Raw genomic sequence first — 25,308 nt, 5'->3', positions numbered from 1 at the left:
AGCAAGACTGGGTAAAAAAAAAAACCAGCAAATAGGCTTTTTACAGCATCCAAGGTTCAATTATTGTTAGTTCTGGATAATAGTTTAGCATCCTAGATAATAATTCAGTGTGTTCTGCAGGAAGAGCCTGTTAGCTTAGTTTCTGGTTCAATGTATTTTGCAGAAAATAGGTTAATGCAGAAATCCAATTAATCATGGTATATGAACACGACTCAAAAGTCACAAGCATTTTAGGGAAGAAAAAAACTGTAGGAAGAAGGTGGTTGTGGTTAGTTTTTTTGAAGGCACTTCATAGGTGAACAAATGGAATGGAATGGAAATGTGAAAGTTTCAGAGAAATATTGTACATTTTAGTAACTAACTAAAATAACCACTTGTCTTTAGCTGGATAAAGAGTTATTATTTATTTATTTTATATGGCATACACTTGTCAGGGTGATCTACACTTCACAGAGTAGTTCTGGCAGCCTAATTGGTAGTTTGTTCAGTTTTGTATCTGGGCGCTTATTCACAGTGTGCCATGGTGTGCGAACTAATTTACACCATCAGCTAGCAGCATTCAGATGGTGACATCTTCTGGGGACCTCTTCTGCCGGTCTCAACTTGTGTCTGGGTAAGTCAGCGCCAGCTAACATTCCTCATGCAGCTAGCCTTTCCCACCAGAGTGGTACCTCTTTATCTACTTGCAATAATGTTTTCCAAGTGCTGGGTGGGTCAGGGCAGGAGATATAGGCAAGTGATGGGAGCTCACCCCATCCCATGGTGCTACCATGTTTCCCCGAAAATAAGACAGGGTCTTATTTTCTTTTGACCCCCCAAATAAGGGCTTGGCCTTATTATCGGGGGGGTCTTATTATTTTGGGGGTGCAGGAGGCAGTGAGCGTGGGGCTGGATGTCCCGTTGCTGCTGTCGCCGCCCTCCCCATTCTTTGTGTTGGCTGCTGCCCTGGTGTGTCCCGCCGCCGCTGCTTCCTCATGGAGCAGGACTCTGCAAGGCTTGTGCTGTTGCATGCAGGAACTGTAGTACTGCCACGAGCTTCATCATACCGGCACAGCTGGTGTCCTGCCGCTCGCAGCTGTGCCAGTATGTCGAACCTCAGGGCTGTTCTGCAGTTCCTACATGCAACGGCACAAGCCTTGCAGAGTCCTGCTCTATGAGGCGGTGGCGGCGGTGGGACACGCCAGGGCAGCAGCCAAGACTCGTTTCTGGAAGGTGGGGCAGGGGAGAAGCGAGACACATGGAGTGAGACATGGCTCCCCTTGCCGTCTCTTTCCCCCCCCCTGCCGGGCATGACAGGGCTCCTGCCCCTCGCTTAGCCACCTACCCCCACCCATCCCCTTTAGGGTGCAATTTGGGGGTGACAGGTGGGGCAGGTGAGAAGTATCTCACTTCTCTCCTGCCCCACCTGCCACCCCTCCCAATAAAGAGACGGTGGGGAAGGGAAGCAGCCAGGCTGCTGTTGCCATTGGGGTGGGACACATTGGGCCGTGAGACACACGTCTTACCTTTCCAGTGCCATCACGTTCCTCACCTTTCTGTCCAGGGAGACACATTGTAGAAAAAACTTTCTCGCGAGTTCAAGGAGTTTGGCTGAACTCACGAGAAAGTTTTTTCTACAACGTGTCTCCCTGGACAGAACGGCGAGGAATGTGATGGTGCTGGGAAGGTAAGACGCGTGTCTCGTGGCCCAACACGTCCGGTCCCACCCCAATGGCAACAGCAGCCTGTCTGCTTCCCTTCCCCACCGTCTCTTTATTGAGAGGGGTGGCAGGTGGGGCAGGGGAGAAGCAGGAAGTGCGGTTTACCTTTCCAGCACCGTTGCATTCCTTGCCATTCTGTCCAGGAAGACACATTGTAAAAAAAAACTTTCTTGCGAGTTCAAGGAGTTTGGCTGAACTAGCGAGAAAGTTTTTTCTACAACGTGTCTCCCTGGACAGAATGGCGACGGTGCTGGAAAAGTAAGACGCGCATCCCACTTCTTGCTCCCCCATCTTCCCCCCCCCAAATTGCACCCTAAAGGCGGTGGGTGAGGGCAGATGGCTAAGTGAGGGGCAGGAGCCCTGTCATGCCTGGTGGGGGGAGTGGGGCACGTAGTTGGTGGGGGGGCTTATTTTGCAGGAGTGGCTTATATTATCACATGTCCTGAAAAGCCTGATTGGCCTTATTTTCAGGACATATGTTATTTTTGAGGAAACACGGTACTAGAGCTCAGCTGATTCAGCGTCCTTAAGTGTTCTGCCCCAGCTACGGATCCCAAAGAACACAGCACACATAAACTCTGAACAAAACTTAGTTTACTCAAATAACGCAGTTTTAGCAAATGCCAGCTTTAACTTGTTACCAGCTGTGTACTTTCTTAAATAGGCTAAGGGCGTGGCCAATTAGCCCCAAGCCTTACTCTCAAGGAGACCTCCTCCTGAGGAACCACTCCTGCCTTTTGGCAGCTCTGCGTGCCCATGCATTGAGAAGAGGCTCCTCCTCTTCATCCTCTTCACTTAAATGAGCCTCTGGAGGTTCTGGAGGTCCTGACTGAATCCCTGCCTCTGGCACCACATCTTCTTCAGCCTCCTCACTGTCCGACTCAAGCACCGGCTGCACAGGCTGCTGGCACAACACCACACCAGCCTCCTCATCGCTGAGATCAACAACAATCCGCGCAGGCCGCTGGCGGGCCACAACATCAGTGCTACAGATGCACTTATATTAACAGGAGCTCCTAGCAAAGTTTGTCTTCATTTTTTTGTATGGCAATTTCTGCAAAAAGTAAAGGTTTCCCTGTCCAGTTGAGTCTGATTCTAGACCATGGTGCTCATCTCCATTTCTTGGTCGAGGGAGCCAGTGTTGTCCAAAGACATCTTCCACGGTCATGTGGCCAGCATGGTTATAGAATAGAATAACAGAGTTGGAAGGGACCTTGGAGGTCTTCTAGTCCAACCCCCTGCTTAAGCAGGAAACCCTACACCACTTCAGACAAATGGTTATTCAACAGCTTTTTAAAAACTTCCAGTGTTGGAGCATTCACAACTTTTGGAGGCAAGTTGTTCCACTGATTAATTGTTTTAACTGTCAGGAAATTTCTCCTTAGTTCTAAGTTGCTTCTCTCCTTGATTAGTTTCCACCCATTGCTTCTTGTCATGTCCTTAGGTGCTTTGGAGAATAGCTTGACTCCCTCTTCTTTGTGGCATCCCCGAGATATTGAATAGAATAGAATATAACTTTATTATGGTCATCGACCAGCAATAGACCTACAATATATTAAAACAACAACAACAACAACAACAACAACAACAACAACAACAACAACATTAATATTGGATAATAACATCCCCGTTAAGAAAATACATGATCTCAAACCATTAGGGTCACTCCCTAATTTACATGAGTGGAGAGCCGATAAGTATGTGAATAATATATTTTTCCAAAAATTATTATAGATATCTCCAAAAATTGGCACAAGTTGACAGCTATAATTCTGTAACCGTCAGATGCTTTGGAGAATAGCTTGACTCCCTCTTCTTTGTGGCAGCCACTGAGATATTGGAACACTGCTATCATGTCTCCCCTAGTCCTTCTTTTTATTAAACTAGATATACCCAGTTCCTGCAACCATTCTTCATATGTTTTAGCCTCCAGTCCCCTAATCATCTTTGTTGCTCTTCTCTCCACCCTTTCTAGAGTCTACACATCTTTTCTACATCATGGCGACCAAAACGGAATGCAGTATTCCAAGTGTGGCCTTACCAAGGCATTATAAAGTGGTATTAACACTTCATGTGATCTTGATTCTATCCCTCTGTTTATGCAGCCTAGAACTGTGTCGACTTTTTTGGCAGCTGATGCACACTGCTGGCTCATATTTAAATGGTTGTCCACTAGGACTCCAAGGTCCCTCTCACAGTTACTACTATTGAGAAAGGTACCACATATACTGCACCTGTGCATTTTGTTTTTCTTGTTGTCCACTAGGACTCCAAGATCCCTCTCACAGTTACTACTATTGAACAAGGTACCGCATATACTGTATGCGGTACCTTGTTTTTCTTGCCTAAATGTAGAACCTTCCTTTTTTCGCCATTGAATTTCATTTTGTTAGATAGCGCCCAATGTTCAAGTTTTATACACCAATGGTGCACAGAACACTGTTACCTTCCCATCGAAGTGGCATCTATTAATCTACTTGCATTTGCATCCTTTCAAACTGCTAAATGGGCAGGAGCTGGGACAGGAATAGGAGCACACCCCATTGTCTGGAGTTTAGGTCTCAAACCCAGATTGTCAGCATTCTAGCTTACAAACTTGGCATTTTTAATCACTGAGCCATTGCACCCCCTGAAATTTGTGTATCATCTCATTAATCTTAGCCTAACTTGCTATCCTTTCCTTTGCCCTGCTCTTGTTGAAGCTGTTTGTTATGAACAAGGCAAAGTGGGTGGTTCTACTTGCAGGACTGTGACATCTGTCAATGAATTCTTTGGATTTGCTCCTATCTGTCTTGCAGCCCTTCCGTGTTTCACTTCAGCTGTTAGGTGACAGGAGTTTATTTTCAGGCATTTGTTTGAAGGGAGAGAAGCATTGATCAATGTCAGCTGATATCAGTTTAGGAGCCCAGAAGCAGGATGGAAAACTCTTGTTTTATCAGCTAGATTAGATAATCTTCATATGTTGGGCAGCTTTCCATTCTGCTATTAGCTGACTCTTAAGATGTATTTAAAATAATCCCTGAACGTTGGCAAACTGTCTGTAAGGAAAGTTGTATAAATTGAACTGTGCCACCACAACAACACTTCAGGCTACCTTCTGCAACAAACAATTCTTTCCTTGATTACTCAACATTATGCCAATGTTCTATGCCTGTGAAAAATATTCAAGCAAAAGCAAAATTATGCATTAAGACTGAAAAGGCCCTCATTAACTAAACTGCTTTGGAATGGGGAAAATCAGGGATTAATTTCATTCTTCGCCTGTCCGAAATCCCAAGTAGAAGAATCTGGGGAAGGCTACATTTATTTGTTTGAATAGCTCTACTGTAATAGCTCTGCAATTGTTTATGTTGCTTAGATGAATAATAGAACCTCTTTGAATCATTATTTCTAAAAATGGTTGCTTGGGATTAAATTATAAGAAATCTTGAAGGGGCAATTCAAGTTGTAGGCAGTTGTTTGAATCACCATACTATTTTTCAGAGCAATGTTTTTCCATTTGGATTCAAGACAAAGTTTTCTATAAATGGGTATAGGAGAATGGGTGTAGAAATGGGTGTAGAAATGGGTATAGGAACAAGAGAAAACTTATGCTTAGTGGATGCAGCTTTTGTGGGAAGTCTGTGCTAATTAGGAAGATGTGATTTAATCTATGGAGTTTGCTGCACTGTATGGCACTGAATGCTGGGCAGCAACAACAGGGACCGAAAGCTATCTCCATGCCATGGAAATGCAAATACTCTGTTGGACATTGGGTATCTCCCTTCTTGACCACATCACAAATGACACCATTCAACATTTTGATGTAACACCAATTATAGAGAAGATGAGAGAAGGCTGATTCCACAGGTATGGATATGTCCAGAGAGCAGCACCTTCCACCGTGGCCAAGACTGTCTACCAACTAGAAGTCAATGGCCGGCAACCTGCGGGCATCCAAAATAAAGATAAAGACATGGCAAAATAAAGACATGATAAGATATGATCAATAAAGATATGCAAGCCACAGGCCTGCACCCTGGAGATGCAGCTAACTGTGCAAAGTGGTGTTCAGTGATCTGAAAAGTGCACCCTGCACCTGCAGGAATATGCTAGGGAGGAGGAGGAGGAGGAGGAGGAGGAGGAGGAGGAGGAGGAGGAGGAGGAGGAGGAGGAGGAGGAGGAGGAGAAGGAGAAGAAGAAGAAGAAGAAGAAGAAGAAGAAGAAGAAGAAGAAGAAGAAGAAGAAGAAGAAGAAGAAGAAGAAGAAGAAGAAGAAGAAGAAGAAGAAGAAGAAGAAGAAGAAGAAATCCAAATTGGATCTCATATCTATTTTAAGCTTGATCAAATAAACTAACAGGACTGAAATGATGACGCTTTATGGATTTGTTTATTGATAAGAGACGGGATATGGAAAGAAGAGAGTGGCGCAGCAGACTAATGCTACTGTTAAAAGGTAGTATTTAGCTTCCAGCTGCCTGCAATTACTGCGAGTTCAATTCTCACCAGGCTCAAGGTTGACTCAGCCTTCCATCCTTTCTAAGGTAGGTAAAATGAGGACCCGGTTGTGGGGGCAATAAGCTGACTTTGTATAAAATATACAAAAATATGACTGTACTTACAATTGCTTAATGCATTGTAAGCCGCCCTGAGTCTCCGGAGAAGGGCGGCATATAAATCAAAATAAAATAAATAAAAATAAATAAATAAATAAATAAATAAAATAAAATAAAATAAAATAAAATAAAATAAAATAATAAAATAAAATAAAATAAAATAAAATAAAATAAAATAAAATAAAATAAAATAAAATAAATTTGTTGTAATTTAAGAGGAGGTGGAAAGTTACAAAATTATTTTTTTTTTTGTGATGAAAGTTGAAAACATGCTATCATTGTAAACTGCCCAGAGTGTATTGTAAAGGCTACCACCATTTCTGGTGCAAAAATTATAAAAAGCATAGAGAGGGATTATATTTTTCCTTTGAATAAACTCCAGGAGTGGGATTTGATTTCTGGAAAAAAAGCATTGTTTGGCTGCCCTTGTGAATGTTGAAAATAACTTGAAATCATATTATCTGAGCATGTTTTTGCCCTTAGTTGTTCTTGGTGGTTTATTATGTTACTTGTTTTACTTTGTTCTTTGTTTTCTTTGGATTGTTAGTTATTCATTAGGATCTGAGCAGGACATAAATATTACCAATAAATTAGCACTTAGGTTTTTGAAAGGCAAGTTCAAGTTCTACATGGACAATTATCTATTCAGTGCTGACAATTTGTCTGCATTTGTGACTAACCCAGCAATATTTTATCTCTGATTTTTCTCATAAATAAATCAATTCAACCCACCAAGTCTTGACAAACATTTGAAATAAAGATGAATAGTTACAATGACTCATCTCTGAGACATGCAGCATTATTCTAATAATGAATTACCTTAGTGTTCTTTCCCCTGAAATACTACTTGCGTACATACCACACGTGCCCAGGACTTGCAGAGGAAGAATAATTTTAAAGAATATACAACCTCATTAATTCTTCTGATAATGATTAATTAGAAAACTTTGAAATATATCATGTTTCCGAGGAATGTTGTTGGAGTCTTCGAAACATAAGTCTACTTAGTTCCCAAACGTCTTAAACATACAGCTGATGTACAACTTGAATTGTTTTTTACATTGATACAAATCTGTGTTTCGCCTATTGTGTGCAACTGTTTCCCTCCAAACAAATGCAGTGGAAAGCTCTTTCAAAAACTTTATTCACTACTTTGTTATCCTGATCACTCTCTCCCATTGTGAATTCAAATGAGGTCTCTGAGATTTAAGGGGAGAATTTGGGCACCTAATTAAACCCCAAAATGGACAGGTTCCTACAAGCTGGTCATGATGACCTTATGTGTAGTGTGAATTTTCCTCAAAGAGAAAATGTTAGCAGAACAAACAAACTATAAGAGTAAGTTTAGATCATGTATGAGCTCCCCATATTCCTCAAAACACAGCGAACAAGAGAAATGTTGTTATTGCTTTGCTTAATGCACAAGGCGGCATTACAAGGAGATGTTGTGCAATCTCAGTTTTTTTGTTTCTTTGTAAATTTCTCCTCTTCTCTGTTAAAAAAACACAGTGGAAGTGCCAGGATGGGTGCAGGAAATACAAGAAGTGTTCTTTTGTTTTCAAATCTTTCAAGAGTTTACTGGAATTACCATGTACCTATGATGGCAAGGCGGAAGTCCATTGTTATTTTGAAGAGTTTAGTGACATGTTTTGATTTCTCTTTCATACTAAAAACCTTCTAAAAGTTTAGATCTTATTCTGAGCCAACCTATCTCCTTTTGTTTACTGAAAAAAGGAGAAGTAGGGGAGGGGGAAAATCTTCACATAGCTTCAAATATTTTCTCACTGTGACAGTCAAAGACATTCCCTTCCCTTCCCAGAATTATGTAGCAGGCTATCAAGATCAGGTCTTGCAATCTCCTGACCATAAAAGAACCATGAGGTCATGGTTTCAGGTTTTGATAAAATCCTTGTTGTTGTTTATTGGAAGCTTCTGCATGAAACCTGGATAATAAAGAAATTGGTTACCCTTGGAGAATCTTGCTGTCATTATTAAGTTTCTCCAGGGAACTTGTAAGAGATTTGGGTATTATCTTGGTTGATATGTATACTTTTTATGTTATGCTTTTAAATCTGTTTGCTTGAGCTAATAATCAAGAGCCGCGTTGGCATAGTGGCTAGAGTGCAGTACTGCAGGCTACTTCTGCTGACTGCCGGCTGACTGCAATTTGGCAGTTCAAATCTCACCAGGCTCAAGATTGACTCAGCTTTCCATCCTTCCGAGATGGGTAAAATGAGGAGCCAGATTGTTGGGGATAATATGCTGACTCTGTAAACCGCTTAGAGAGGGCTGTAAAGTACTGTAAAGTGGTATATAAGTCTAAGTGCTATTGCTATCAAGCTTAAAATACTTTTATTTGTTTGAGTATTTGTTGTCTCTTTTATTTTACTTTATTCTCTTTTTTATTTATTATATTATTTATTTATGGTTAGTCACACAAGGAATTCTGAGTGCTTCTGTACTGGAGACAAATTCCTTGTGTATCTAACCACACTTGGCCAAATAAATAAAGTATAAATTTCTGGATCCAAAATAACCAATTTCTTGGTTATTTGATCACTGCCCTGACATTTGACAAAACAGTATTTCACTAAGATAAGGAGGTGGGACAAAAGGTATAGATGATTGCAATACTTAAATGAGCAAGGAGGAAATTGTAGGAGTATTCATTCTGGAAATATAGCATACAACTTCAGGGTAAAAGTCACCAATTATTCCTCATCTGAGATTTAGCAGGTTAAATGGAATTTTTCAGCACCAAGGACAGGAACTGAATATTCCAGTATGCAAACAGAAATGTGGAATACTTAACACTTATTTAAAAAACAAAAATTGAGTTTTCTTGAGAGAGAAGTCACTGAGTTTCTTGAGAAACTTGTAGAATGTTCATTTATGAAGCTTACCATACTTTTGGAGTATAAGACTATAAGACACACCTACCTTTTTGGGGGAGGAAAACAAGAAAAAAAATCTGCCATTACCTCCCAGCATCCATCTGGTATTCATCTGGCCTATTCACTGTTGCCCATTTGCTGCTGCTGTGGTCCGTTTGCCATGGCCCATTCACTACGGCCCATTTGCTGTGGCCCATTTGCTACTGCTGCGGCCTATTTACCACAGCCTGTTTACTGCAGCCCGTTCACCACGGCCCATTTGCCACGGCCTGTTAGCCGCCACTGTGGACCATTTGTTGCGGACCATTTGGCACTGCCCATTTGCTGTCGCTGATCCCCGCTGTCTGGAACCGGCCAAAAATGTGACATGCGGAGGCCGAAAACAGCCAAAGGGTGGAGGCCGGTGGGTGGGTGGGGCTTCGGCAATATTCGGTGTATAAGACACACCACAATTTTCACCCACTTTTTTTCGGGGAAGTGTGTTTTATATTCCGAAAAGTATGGTAGTTACTGAGTTAACACATTTTCTGGTGTTTCGAATCTGTCAAAATATTAAAAATCTACAATATTAGAACACCATAGACCAATGGTTCTCAACCTTTTCTTCATTGTAGACCCTTTTTGTGCCATGACCACAGACCACCAAGACTTATCTCAAGGTTTAAATCATAACATTTCTTCAAACCTTCGTGGACCCCGTGATGAAACTGTGGCTCCCCAAGGCTCCACGGACCACAGGTTGAAAATCACTACCATAGATCACATAGAAATCTAACAAGGTTAATATAAAACCAGTTTAGCATGTTTCACAAATGCATCTATTAATAACATGTTATATATGAACCTCAATCTAAGTAAACCTTTTGATATTCCAACTTATCACTCTATCACTCTAAGAAGTGAGGCAAAAGAAATTTCTCCCCATTTATACGCAGATCTTTAAAGCCTTGTCATTCGGTCTTAGTCAAAAAGATACCCTGGAATTTTGAACGATTGATCCTATCAGATAAGTAACCTTTTTCAGAATGCCCAGTGGTGTGGATAATAGAAAATACCAAAGTAATGGAGGGAAACATCAAGAAAGGGCTTAGAAATTGACTCCGTTTTGAGAACATGGGTTTAACTAATGATAAACCACCAAATTTGGTGGGTAGTAGCTTCCATTATACACGACGCTTGGTGAGTCTGAAAGCCTGCACAGATCTGTGCCAAAAGTATATTTCTCTTGAAATGTCACAATTGTCTAAACATGTTTAGTCAAGCTAGGCTCTTTATAAAGAAGAGATAAGATGCCTCAAGAAGAAGGGTTGTTTTTTTTTAAACTTTTCTGTCTCTTTCAGCTAGCAAAACATAAAGCAATGAAAGCCCCAGGGTAGAGTCCAAGTTCTCAGAAGCAAGCAGGCACATTATGAGATGCCAGGCATGACAAATCAATCCTGTTAAATTTTCAAGCAGCATTAATATTACTTTTAAACCCCAAAGCTTTCATTTCTACACTTCACAGCAAAGTAAAGAGCTTTCTGGCAAGTAAAGAATGAATTAATCATCATTTTGACATTAATCATCCCCTAAATTCAGGTCTCAAGTAAATGTGAATATAAGGAGTTTAGCATCTGACAGCTGACTTTTGTCAGGAGACTTTTAGAAATGTGTTCCTCAAATACAGGTGCTTATTACATAGGGACAATGTTCTTACTTTGGGAAGAACAATAAGCAGCCCGTCCAGCAAAATATATTCCCCTAAGCACTGGGAGTAGATTGGATAACTGCGCATTAGAAGTTTGACTTGGCGCCGGTTTGCTGTTGTTTTTAATGGTTTAATCTGTTTACTTTGATAGGTTTAATGTGATTTTACGTGTTGTTTTAACTTTTGATTGGGAGCCGCCCAGAGTGATGGGCGACTATGCAAATGTTTTAAATAAAGAAATAAAGTAACACTCTAGAAAAAGTGCAGAGAAGAGCAACCAGGATGATTAGGGAACTGGAGACTAAAACATATGAAGAGCGATTACAGAAACTGGACATGGCTAGTCTAGTGAAGAGAAGGACCAGAGGAGACATGATAGCAGTGTTCCAATATTTGAGGGGTTGCCAGAGAGAGGATGGGATCAACCTATTTTCCAAGGTGCCTGAAGGCCAGACAAGGAATAATGGATGGAAACTGATCAAGAAGAGATTCAACCTAGAAATAAGGAGAAATTTTCTGACAGTGAGAACAATCAACCAATGGAGCAGAAGTTGCCTGCAGAAGTTGTGGGAGCTTCATCACTAGAGGCTTTCAAGAAGAGATTGGACTGCCATTTGTCAGAAATGGTGTAGGGTCTCCTGCTTGGGCAAGGGGCTGGACTAGATGACCTACAAGGTCCCTTTCAAGTCCGTTAATCTGTAATACAATAATCCGGTTCCACTATTCCGCTCCTATTAATCCTTCTGATTGCAGTAAATTATGAAAATGTACTGGTTTCACATAGTATATATGGACATTAAAGTGGATAATTGTATTGAATATTTATACACACACACACACACATACACACACCAAAACATATCAAGAGAGTGTGGGCTTTGAGCATTACAGCAATAAAAAAAGCATTGATCTGGTACATAACTGCAATAAAAGGTCAGATTCTACACCGATTTTCATTAGAAAATCACTCCGAGATAAAATTGCTAATGTTATAACATTATACGCCCCCATCAGTATAAATCAGAACGTTGGTTCAGATCCAGTCACTGTTTTTTTCTTTTTTTCTTTTAAAGATATTGCCAAGCTAACAAAGCTTCAGAAGGTGGCCCCCAGAACATTGTTTCATGGTGAAGAAGTTAGGAGTTTAATCTCTATTTTTTAGTTTGAAAATAAGTGAAGTTTCACACATGTAATAAAACATGCATGCAGCTATCCCTAATGTGGAAAATAGAATAGAATTTTTTATTGGCCAAGTGTGATTGGACACACAAGGAATATGTCTTGGTGCATACGCTCTCAGTGTACATAAAAGAAAAGACACGTTCATCAAGAATCATAAGGTACCACACTTAATGATAGTCATAGGGTACAAATAAGCAATCAGGAACGATGTCAATATAAATCGTAAGGATACAAGCAACAAAGTTACAGTCATATAGTCATAAGCGGAAGGAGATGGATGGTGGGAATGATGAGAAGATTAATAGTAGTGCAACTTAGTAAATAGTTTGACAGTGTTGAGGGAATTATTTGTTTAGCGGAGTGATGACGTTCGGGGAAAAGCTGTTCTTGTGTCTAGTTATTCTGGTGTGCAGTGCTCTTTAGCGTCGTTTTGAAGGACAGAAAATGTAACCCATCAAAAGGAAATTTAATCAAATTCTTAATGTTAAACATTTCAACAGGATCATATTAACAAACATGCTTGATAACTTGTGTGTGTGTGTAGAATTCTTTATTGGCCAAGTGTGATTGGACACACAAGGAATTTGTCTTTGGTGCATGTATATATGTATATATGTCTGGAGAAGGTCTTAATCTTAAAGTTTACTTGTAAGTAAAATTAAGGAGATGAGTGCAAATGTAAAATTTTAATGAGAGAAAACTATGAAACCTCAGTAATTTAAGCTAGCTGTTCCAAGATCTTTATATGCATTAATATATGTATTAGTTTAGCTGTGTAAATAGATAATAATTTATTGGGCTGAATGGATCTCCATTAGCTTTATTCAGCGTGCATTTATGTCTGCTTAAAACCAAGAAATATATATTGGTTCTGATGTTCTTCTTTCTGGCTGAATTGAATATTAATTTGATCCATGCTAAACTCCTTTTGCATACCTTTTGGCCCTCAGTGGGGACACCACTGCAATCATCTTCTGTAGCTGTGTGCAACTACCAGTTGCAATCAAAATGTCTGGTTTCCCCCATTATGTTTATCCTTTTGGGTATGTATGTTTCAGTGTGCTTACATGAATAAAAAAAAAATATTGAAGAAGGGAGGAGGGAGGAGGAGGAAGAGGAGAAGGAGTAGCAGAAGAAGCAAAAATGAGGAGGAGGAGGAGGAAGAGGAGGACAAGAGGAGAAGGACTTTCTTTGAGCATAGAGTTGCTACAGAGAAGGCACACTGTGCAACCTGAGGAACGCTAATTAATGCATAATGTGTTCACTTAAGATGAACTGAGGATCTGTAGTATCCTGTCTCCTGGGAATACATTACCTGCCAGAAATATGTTTCACCCTTTCCTCTCATACTTTGCAAATACCACCTTATCCTATCCATGCATGATTAATTGTGGGAAATTCCTGTATTGTTGCATGACTAATTGTAGCTTTTATTCTATTGTTAGTTTAATTTTTTTTCACTAGAACAATCTTTTTTTAAAAAAAAAACTTTCTTTTTCACTCAAGGGTCTGTCTTGATTGGTGTAGTCTACAAATATTGTACATAAGTATATAAATAAATAGCCAATAATTACCGTTTCCCTAAAATAAGACATCCCCTGATAATAAGCCCAATCGGGCTTTTGAGTGCATGCACTAAAATAAGCCCCCTCTGAAAATAAGGCTTCCTTGAAAATATTTAAATGCATACGCAGCCAGTCCCCACCATTTCCTCTGGTTTCTTCTACATACCCCAAAATAATAAGACCTCCCTGAAAATAAGGCCAAGCACTTATTTCGTGGTTCAAAAAAATATAAGGCAGGGTCTTATTTTCGGGGAAACACGGTACAATGTTTAGTTCAAAACCTCAGTGCTAAATATTGACCTGTTTATAATTAAAAAAACCTACTAGATTACAAACTGGACCACAAATACCCTTCCGACTTTTGTGGCTCTGTTTGAACATATGTAATCTCGGCTTTTCAGAATTTAGGAGTATTAGTACAGTTTGCTTTCTCCTTGTGATGGAAGAATGCAGAGGTGAAATGTAAAATTTGTTACTACCAGTTCTGTGGGCATGGCTTGGTGGGGGGGGGCTTGGTGGAGGGTGGTAATGTGACTGGGTGGGTGTGGCCAACTTTTTTTTTTAATTTTTCAAAGCATTTTTCTAATGCTTTGAAAAGCCTCTGCCAATCAGGCAACTCAGCTGGGATCGTCAGAGACTTTTCAAAGCATTTTCTTTTACCACCTCTTGGCCAAGAGGTTGCAGAAAAAATGCTTTGAAAAGCCTCTGACGATCCCAGCTGAGCTGCGTGATCATCTGAGGCTTTTTTTTTTGTTTTTTTACTTTTAAAAGCATTTTTTCATCGGAAGAGGTTATAGAAAAAATGCTTTTTAAAGTTAAAAAAAAAAAGCCTCTGATGATTGTGTGGCTCAGCTGGGCATGGGGGGGGGTGGGTGGGAGCACAGGGATTTTTGCTACCGGTTCTCCAAACCACTCACCGCCATTGCTACCGGATCGGACCGGGAGCATTTCACCCCTGGAAGAATGCAATAAATGCGTTCCACGAGTGACATGCAGACATGAAAACGGATGCCGTTGCAACCGTATCTTGTTTGTTTATTTGTTCTAAAAAGAAAAATATAGTTCATTGTTTCTGAAACAGTGTATTGAAATGAGTAAACTGGATCACTGAAATGAAGTCTAATCATCAACACAATCTTTAAAAGAATTTGAAATCCTTTAAACCGTAAGACAAAAGCCAATAAAGCTTCTAAGGAAGGAAATCAATATGAAGTCTTAAAGGTTTGTCTCCCTCTCCCTTTTACACAGGCAGCAAGCTTTCTTTCTGAAGCTGTTTTCCCTGCGTCTTCGACAATATCCATAAACCTGGGTTCTTCCTTCCGCCTGCACGAATCCATCACTAAGGTAAAGGCAATTAAGATGTCTCATCTCGCAGTGATGTAAGCATTTCTTTCATGCGAACCAATCATGAATGAATAATTCACTGTTTTCAGGGGTGTTTGAAAGTATTTATTGATGAACCTGTACTGACAGTATGATTGATGATTTAAACGCAGCTGCAGTATTATTCTGCAGATGGGGACTTTCTTTTAAAAGAAAGTCCCCTTGAACTCATGGGGCTAACTCCCAAGAAGGTAAGTATAAGTTTCGAGGCTCAAGTCTTGTGTTTCAGAATTCAGAATAAAGAGGTTTCCAAATTCAGACTTAAAAGTATTTGTTCATTCATTCATTGGAAGAGCGGTTGTAAGATTGTTTTTAACACACAAGGTAAATATCAGGGGTGAAATCCAGCAGGTTCTGGAGAACCGGTAGCGGAAATATTGAGCAGTTCAGAGACCCGGTAGTGGAAATTTTGAGTAGTTCAGAGAACCGGTAGTGGAAATTTTGAGTAGTTCGGAGAAACAGCAAATACCACCTCTGGTTGGCCCCAGAGTAGGGTGGGAATTGAGATTTTGCAGTATCCTTCCCTCAGGAGTGGGGAGGGAATGGGGATTTTGCAGCACCCTTCCCCTGCCACACACACCAAGCCACGCCCACCAAGCCACATCGCGCCCACCAAACCATGCCCACAGAACCGGTAGTAAAAAAATTTGGATTCTACCACTGGGCCAATACCAAATATCTCCTGCATTTAATATTCCAAGATACGTCATGCTTTTCACGAGGACAGGAAAAGATTATATGCAGCTTTTTTTTTGTCCAGATAAAAAAGTATTTGTCTTTTATGAACGACGAAACAACTCAGGTAGAACAGACAATATGTGTGTGCTGAAGTGGAGAAAGGTGGTAAGCTAAGGTGATCTTCCTTCAGTCCCAGATTTAAACTTGGAAATTATCCAGTTTTGGGAACTCAATGGATCCAAGTCTTAAGAAATATATGTTTCTTGGGATTTAAAAATGGATAATGCTTATCTGTGTTTAATGTTTTCAAAAGGCTGCATATGAGCTTTTTGATCTTAAGAGTTTTTTAAAATTCCTGTGATTTAGTCCTGTCCTGCCTTAGCTCCATTTTGGATTCAAGTTATAGCATACATTTAAGGAAATTTGGAAAGAACTGTAATAATGGACAATATCATTGCAATATTCCCAAAATGTGAAATTTGCTCTTTTTTAAAAAATTGATTTATCAAATCTGTGGCTCAGCAAAGGATAATCCTAATAAATGAAAAGAAATATATCTTCCTGATATTAAAGAGTAGATTTAAGATGTTTTTAAATCCTTTCTGAAAAATCTTTATATTCCAAAAATGAAAACAAATGTAGCATTACGTTTCTGAATGGACTACTTTTAATTATAAGTTTAAGCATTGAATTTATCACTTATCCTTAACAAATTGATATGACATGAATTGTTTGTGTTATGTTACATATAAACATAATATTATGTATTATTTTTTTCTCTTTTAATGGCTAGTTTATTTTAATCACTACATTGCAGATAGGATTTTTAACATCATATAATCCCTATGTATTTTGCATTGTATTTTTTGTAACTCACTAATCGTTTTTTGGGGAAAAGTTTTTTTTTTTTTTAATGTAGAAAAATTGAATGAAAAAGAAACTTCTAATTCAAGGAATTCATTTTAGGATAGACATAAGTACATGTTTTTAGCATTGTTCTATAGCTATTCTTTATCTTCAGTATTTTATTTATTGTCTCTATTACAAACTTGGCTATTTTATGTTGATTGTCTTTTTTTTAACTGTGCAACAGAATATCCTATATCAGTAGCAAATTCATTCCAGTCTACAAGCTCAGCTGGGCTGCTACGGTTCTATTAGAAAGAATTTAGATACATTCCATCTGCCCCAAAATTATAGTCTCCTTTGTAGCATTCCATGGAAAATTCTTTTAAGTCATTGTGATTTTAGCAAAGTATATACCGTATTTTTCAGAATATAAGATGCATTTTTCCCCTCCTAAAAGAGCCTGAAAATTTGGGTGTGTCTTATACTTTGAATGTAGCTTTTTTGAAGCTTTTCTGCTCATGCTAAGACCAACTAGTTGCTAGAAATACATACAACTCCATTAAACCCACAGAATTCAGATCATTCTTCTTCAGTAGAGCAATAACACAGTGGTCTAAGCACCCTGTTATTAACACAGCTGCCTGCAATTACTGCTGGTTCAAATCTCTCCAAGGCTCAAGGTTGACTCAGCCTTCCATCCTTTCTAAGGTAGGTGAAATGAGGACCCAGTTTGTGGGGCCAATAAACTGACTTTGTATAAAATATGTATAAAAGTATGAAGGCTATTGCTTAACGTATTGTAAGCCGCCCTGAGTCTCCGGAGAAAGGCGGCATATAAATCAAATTAAAAAAAAAAAAAAAGGCTGTGAATTGCTTTTCCCCATACCTTCCGAACCCTGTCATTACATTGAAGAATTCAAGATTATTCAATAATATATTTTTAAAAATCCCTTCAATTTAAGGTGGGATTATCATTCCAATTTCCACTTAGGCTTCAAAAAGTCCACGAAATTAATAGATAAGAACAAGATCTTATATGCAGAACATATTAGCTGAAGCTTTGTTCAATCTCATATGCTATTGGGGAGTTATTAATCAAAGTCCCTGCACCCACCTTGAATTGGTCTTTCAGGTTAACTTTGGGAGAAAAAAAATGTCCAGGTAGACATTCAAGAGGTACAATTAGCCCTGTCACTTGATGGAGATCAGCCGAATGAAATTGTGCCTAATGCATCTGAACAAGGCATAGAATTTCTCCCAAAATTCCACTTAGTATAGCAATTATATAGGCAGAATTGTTGTTGTTTTTTAAAAAATTCCTCAGGAAAATAACCTTAAAAAAAAACCTGAGCTACAATTATTTTCTATTATTTCAAACCTTTTTTTTTTGTTTGTTTCTGAAATGAACCAGCAAAGAAATTCATAACTCTGTTTAATCCTTTTACAATGAGTCACTGGCATAAAATCAGGATTGTGTCCTTAGATCCTAAAGATACATTTTTGAGGCCCTGCAGAGTATGCCACATTCTCCTCAGAAACCAGTCCAGATCTTTTCTTTGTCTTATCAAGTGCTTCCATTATTCTTCCACTACTGGTAGGAAGAAAGTTCACAGATATCAAAACTACTAAATGTCAGATCCTTTTTCTTTCAATTGATGCCTTATTGTTTTTTTTTTCTTGCTTTCCTTCTTCAATTCTGTCACTCATGCTGTATGGAAAAAATAAAAAAGGAAAGCTCCATTTCTTCAAGGGTAAATGGACAAAGGAAAATAAAAAGCATTCTAAAAATGGAACACCAATATCTGTGTGCCTTCCAAGATTCCCCAAGCAGCATGCTGTGTAGGGTATCAATAGCAGCGTCCAGGCACTGGTCTAAGAAGGGGAAAGTAGGAAGCATGTAGAGCTCCACAATCACCATTTCTATGTCGATGAAGATTCTCATTCATCCAGATAGAGTTGTCTGGAAGTTGATTCATGGCAACTGGACTTTTCTTTTCTTTTTGTTTGAAATGTTTCATAGAACATAGACTAATATAATTAGAAGGGATCTTGGAGGTCCTAGTCCTGTGATGGCGAACTTATGGCACACGTGCCACAGGTTCACACGGAGCCATATCTGTGGGCACACAAGCATTGCCCTAGCTCAGCTCCAGTGCACATTCGCGCGCCAGCCAGCTGATTTTCAGGCCTTCCGGGCCCACCGGAAGTCGGAAAAAGGGCCGTTTTCAGCCTCCAAAAAAGCCTCTGGAGCCTGGGGAGGGCAAAAAACGGACCCACCAGTAACCTTTTTGCCGTTGCATGCCAAAAAGCTGGGGAAGCGCAGGAGGGTCGTGCGCATGCGTGCAGGGTGGGGCGGGACCCAGAGGGGCATTGAATTATGGGTGTGGGCATGACCCCCCCTTGCACTCCCCCTGCTTTTGGCAGGCGACAGCAAAAATGTTAGCCATCATTATCCTAGTCCAACCTCCTATTTGTCCAAATGGTTGTCCAGTCTGTTTTTGAAAGTCTCCAATGATGGAGCATCCACAACTGCTGAAGCCAAGCTAGTCCATTGATTGATTGTTGTAACCATTTGGAATTTTATCCTTAGTTCTAGGTAGCTTCTTTCCTTTATTAGTTTTCATCCATTGTTTCTTGCCTTTTGGTGCTTTTGAAAATAGTTTGACTCCCTCATCTTTTTAGCAGTCTCTCAAATATTGGAACATTGCTATCATGTCTCCCTTAGTTTTTCTTTTCATTAGACTACCCAACTCCTGTAACCAGTTTTTGTACGTTTTAGCCTTCAGAGCTCTAATCATTCCCTTTACTCTTCTCTGAACTCTTTCTAAAGTTTCAATGTCTTTTTTGTATTGTGGTGACCAGAACTGGATACAAAATTCAATTTTGTGCCAAGTAATGTACTGATTGTATGTCTTTTTGAAACTTCATTTAACTGTGTGATCCCTATGGAAACTAGATTTTTGTTATTTTTTCCATACTTCAAAATATGGTCCTGTTCTTTGAATTTGTTATACTGATCTGTCAATACAGCCAGATAAGGGTTTTCATTTTGATTTTCATTATGAATAGCTATGAATATCTACTACACATTTAATTATGACTGATCAATGATCATAATTGATCATCTCTAACTAGATCAACATAAACAATTTGTTCATCACTTGTTCCATGAAAACATCCATAGAATAATCTCCGGATTGATTATTATATTGATGTGCTGGACTCATTAAAATGATAAGTTGTAATTGATAAAAGTGACCCCACAGTCCTATAAATGAGTAAGTAAATTAATAAATAGGCAGTTAAGTAATTTTTTTTTGCTGGAACCCAAGACTGAATATTTCATTATAGGCTGATATAATTCACTGAAAGATAGTAAAATATAATTTTAGAAAAACCTGTTGCAAGAAATCTGTATCTATTTACTGAACAATCCAATTATACTGAAAAGATATGCTCTAATGAGAAAAAAAAGGATGTGGTGGCTCAGTGGCTAAGACGCTGAGCTTGTCGATCGAAAGGTCAGCAGTTCAGCAGTTTGAATCCTGAGTGCTGGTTGATCTCCCATTACTTGTCCCAGCTTCTGCAAACCTAGCAGTTCGAAAGCATGTAAAAAAATGCAAGTAGAAAAATAGGGACCATCTTTAGTGGGAAGGTAACAACATTCCGTGCGCCTTTGGCGTTTAGTCATGCCGGCCACATGACCACAGAGACATCTTCAGACAGCGCTGGCTCTTTGGCTTTGAAATGGAGATGAGCACTGCCTGCTAGAGTCGGGAACGACTAGCACGTATGTGCGAGAGTAATCTTTACCTTTACCTTTTAAAGAGAAAAAAATATGGGATGAAGAAATGCAGGAAGAAAAAGAAAAATGTCTTTCTTTCTTTCTTTCTTTCTTTCTTTCTTTCTTTCTTTCTTTCTTTCTTTCTTTCTTTCTTTCTTTCTTTCTTTCTTTCTTTCTTTCTTTCTTTCCGATAACAATAGCATGATTTATACTTATATACTGCCCCATAGTGATTTACACTCTCTATCCAGTTTACAATGCCAGCATATTGCCCCCTCCCCAACAATCTGGGTCCCCATTTTACCAACCTTGGAAGAATGGAAGGCTGAGTCAATCTTGAGACCTGTCAGGATCGAACTCAAAGCTGTGGGTAGAGTTTGCCTGCAATACTGCACTTAACCATTGCATCACCAGGGCTTCTTCATTTAGTATTAGAAATTAGAGTGGTTTATGTTATGTTTTTTATTTAACCCTGTTCTTCCTCTCCTGTCTTGAGCTCCTTGCCCAATTTCAGCAGCTAAGCAAAGGCCTGTTGGCTAAACAGCTAAGCAAGCAAACAAACAAAAATATTACATAGACAATAAAATCCAAATATAAGAAGAACTTATTAGAACATAGTGACTAAAAAAAAATATGTATATTATTATGCAAATCTTTTGAAGCAGTCTTTTGAAGCCAAAGCAGCCATTCAAAAACTTCTAGTCCCAAACAACTGATATACTAGTGCTGGTGTTGTTAATGCAGAGCTGTCTATCTTACTCTCTACCCTCTTATTCTTCTCACATACATACCTTATTTTTTTCTCCCATTCATTCCCAGCATTTAAAATCCCTTTTCTCTCTGTGATATTCAAAGCTTTTTGAATCAGGGCTAACTTAACTCATTCTAAGTAATCCAGAGCATCAGTTCCTTTCAATAACAGGGTATAAGAAGCTGGAGCCAAGGAAAACGTAGCACTCTTTTGATAAGAGGGATGGGGATGGAGACAGGGGAAGACATGTAAGGAGGGCTTTAGCAGTAAGTACAAGAATAGGCCAGGCCAGGTGTAAGAACAGAAGGCAAGATATGAAAAAACAGAATTAAGGCTTTAGAGACAAGCAAGAGATTTAGTGAGGGAGAGAAGCTTCACGGAGGAAGAAATAAAAGGCAGAAGGAGATAAGGAATCTGCTTATTTTATCTCATCTTCAGGAGATAAAAGGCATCCAAAAGAGAACGATATGGGGGGGGGGAGTACAGTAACCTGAAAGTGGTACAGGAGATGTGGCAGCAGTAGCATCATATCAGAAAGGACCAGCGAAGAGGGGAGATGATAAAGTCAGGGCTGAAAGCCTTGCTGCAGATAAAACCGATGGCATTGTGGACCTCCGAGGAGGAAGAGGTGGAGATAAATGGGAGAACAAGATTATTGTTGTTGGAGTCTGCTTATGTGTTTGGTAGACTGGACAAGGAAATCACAAGGGAGTTGGATACAAATGGAATTTAAAAGGGGGAGTTAGTTGCTTGTTGAAAAAGAGAAGAATGAGATTGTCAGGTGTGCCTCCATTCAAAACTCAAGAAAGAAAAACCCCAATTCCATGTTTGTAGAGAAAGGTACTTTTACTGAGCATGAACTGAATGCAACGAAAAGAGAGCAAGATCTGAGGCAATAGGTGCAAAAATTACATATTGAAAGTATTCTCCTATCCCTCCCCGCAAGTACCCCGGGTGAATGTCCAATCCCCAGCTCCCCAAGGCATCATGTGGGGTGCATCTTCAGATGATCCCATCCATCTGGTATACCAGAACGGTTGACCTTGAGTGGCTATCAACAAATCCGTTCAGCTGTGCCGAAGACAATGAGAATATTCCTCCCTTTTCATCCCTGTCGACCACATCACGAGACATCTCCACCAGTTCACTTCCCCCACCCAAATACCTATACATTCCCCCCATTACTATGGCAGCTGATAGTAAGCAAGCATCATAGAGGCTGACAGAGATATGGACATGGCAGAAGCTGAGAGATGGAAAGGCCATTTAGTCCAACTGAGTCCAACTCTTGCTCAGTTAAGTGATCCAAATTAAATATCCCAAATACCTCTACTATGGTTTACTTGAATATATTCAGTGAAGAGGAACCCATCACATCTCTGAGACTTCTTTGCTTCCTTGGACAAACTGTTTAAAAAATTTGGGACTTTAATGTCTTCAGGAAGGAAAGTTTTAGCTTGTTGATAGTGTTGCAGGATTGGGGTCCAGGATACCCAGGCCTCAAGATAGAAGGACTAAAGCACATCTTGCCCTCTGACCTTTCTACATTTCATTGACAACTATCTAGATTTCTCAAGTTCTATCTGTCCTATTAAAGTCTGTTTGTGAATTTGTCATTTGTCCATTGCCATTAACCTGCTTTAATCAATGTGAGTGGCTGGAAACAATATTGAATTTTGAAAAACAATGATAAATGATAAATTGTTTAATTATGTGCCATCAAGTCAATCACTTAGTGACCACATTTTCTATATGTATGCTGCAGAGGTGGGTTTCAGCAGGTTCTGACCAGTTCTGCAAAACCGGTAGCAGAAATTTTGAGTAGTTCGGAGAACCGGTAGTAAAAATTCTGACTGGCCACACCCCCATCTATTCTCTGCCTCCCAAGTCCCAGCTGATAGGGAGAAAATGGAGATTTTGCAGTAACCTTCCCCTGGATTGGGGAGGGAATGGAGATTTTACAGCATCCTTCCCCTGGAGTGGGGTGGGAATGAAGATTTTACAGTATCTTTACCCTGCCATGCCCACCAAGTCATGCCCACCAAGCCATGCCACGCCCACCAAGCCACATCCACAGAACCGGTAGTAAAAAATTTTGAAACCCACCACTGGTATGCTGAAAAGAAAAAAAAAATATTGCATCAGTTTTTTATTAGATAAAAACATCCTTATTACATAAAACAGATAAATTATACATCCCTTGAGTCCAGTCCTTATTCTAATTATTCCCATCTGGAATAATTCTACTTTTACAATTTCTCAATATATATATTTTCGGGGGGGGGGGCAATACCCAGTATCTGGTATTAGCCATAATTTCTCAAAAATGGTCAGATTCCAATGTTACATATTTTAATATTACATTAAGATAATTAACATTAAAAAAAATTCCCATCAATCTTTATATGAAATTATATATGTTAAAACTTTATTCCAAAAAGATGTCATTGACTAACAGGCAGAGGTGGGATTCAATTACTTTCCCTACCGGCTCACAAATGTGAGTGAACACACCACCTCTGCGCATGCGCACAGCCTTCTGCGCATGCGCAGTCGTAGCGCATTACATCTGGGCAGGTGGGCGGAGCCTCCCACAGTCGCCACTATTAGTTCACATGATCCAGAGAGAACCGGCTGAATCCCACCACTGCTAACAGGACCAAATCATATTTGTTGATGAGCTCTCAATTTTTTAAAATATCACGAATATCTATTCAAATAGAAACTCGGCGTATTTAAAACAGAATCTTTTCATGAATTCGTTTTAATCTTAAATCCAGTTAAACTAATTTGACATTTTTTAAGACCTGGAACTATTAAATGTTCCATTATTGGATGTTCCAATTCTTTATTCATAACCTGTAAATGTCATTAATATCAAGCTTGAAATTACTTCTTAGTTCTTTATATAAATATGATGTGGGTTTAGTTTCAGACGTTGACTCCATCAGAGATGAAAAGTCCTTCAGGATTTTTGGAAGCAGCCAAAGCATTTGCTTCAGATTAAGCCATCAAAATGTGCTTAAGTTAATTATATTGATGTTGCTGTGAATTAGTGAGGCAAAATTCTATTTGAAGTTGAGAAAAATCCTTAAAATAATCATTACGCAGTAATTGATTTAAATAACCATTCCAGATTATGTACACAGTTTCCAATACAAGATTTTGCCTTTATTTTTGAATTAGAGTGCTTCCATAAAATTAGGCATTTATGGACCTCAGGGCCAGATTAAGGCGAACTGAAGCGCCAAATATAGCAGCAATATTTAACTGACAAGCTATTAAGATTCAATAAGTGCTGAAAATTAAATTTAAGTGAGACAGTGAAAGAGTTAAGGTCATGATAGCTAGGATAGCTCTTTCCCTACTTCTCTTCATGTCTTAAGCACATTATTATTTTGCTTAATGATTAATTCAGGACTGTTGGACCTTAGCATCAAAATCCAATCTGTCACCTAACAGGGCTCAATCATTGTCTTGCTGCTTGCAATATCAAAAATAAAATACCTTTTCTCTTGCATGTTGATCCAATGACTTTGAAAAACATTAATAGAAGTAAAAGGAACACAGCGGCTCAGTGGCTAAGACGCTGAGCTTGTCGATTGAAAAGTCACCAGTTCAGCAGTTTGAATCCCTAGTGCCGCATAACGGGGTGAGCTCCCGTTACTTGTCCCAGCTTCTGCCAACCTAGCAGTTCGAAAGCATGTAAAAAATGCAAGTAGAAAAATAGGGACCACCTTTGGTGGGAAGGTAACAGCGTTCCGTGCTGTTTTTGGTGTTTAGTCATGCTGGCCACATGACCACAGAGATGTCTTTGGACAGCGCTGGCTCTTCGGCTTTGAAATGGAGATGAGCACCGCCCCCTAGAGTCGGGAACGACTAGCACATATGTGCGAGGGGAACCTTTACCTTTACCTTTGATAGAAGTAAACAAACAAACAAACAAACTTTCCAGCAAGGCCCACAAAGATGGGTAACCCGGTAAATTTTCATTCCCTATACATTTAGTTGATAAAATACAAGCCCAATTCTATTTTGGAGAAACTGATAAATTAAAGCCACCATCCTCAAAAGATTTGAATAATAATAATAATAATAATAATAATAATAATAATAATAATAATAATAATAATAATAATAATAATAAGAATCTTGACTGATTTAGACAACCCTAATTAATATTGACAGTTGGGAATAAATGTGCGATCCCTGGCAAAACAAGGAAAATGACATCCCATCAG

The 25,308-nt window shown here is 39.3% G+C and overlaps 1 protein-coding gene across 1 annotated transcript in view; it reads left to right on the top strand.

Annotated features, from left to right (window-relative positions):
* The window catches only part of NAALADL2 (N-acetylated alpha-linked acidic dipeptidase like 2), a 518,050-nt gene that overhangs the window by 342,457 nt on the left and 150,285 nt on the right, over window positions 1–25,308 (top strand). The gene's annotated exons all lie outside the window — the stretch shown is intronic.

This window comes from Pituophis catenifer, unplaced genomic scaffold, assembly GCF_029215685.1.
Source record: "Pituophis catenifer annectens isolate HBS135680 unplaced genomic scaffold, rPitCat1.0.hap2 SCAF_6, whole genome shotgun sequence".
NCBI lineage: Eukaryota > Metazoa > Chordata > Lepidosauria > Squamata > Colubridae > Pituophis > Pituophis catenifer.
This window is presented reverse-complemented; position numbering and strand designations above follow the sequence as displayed.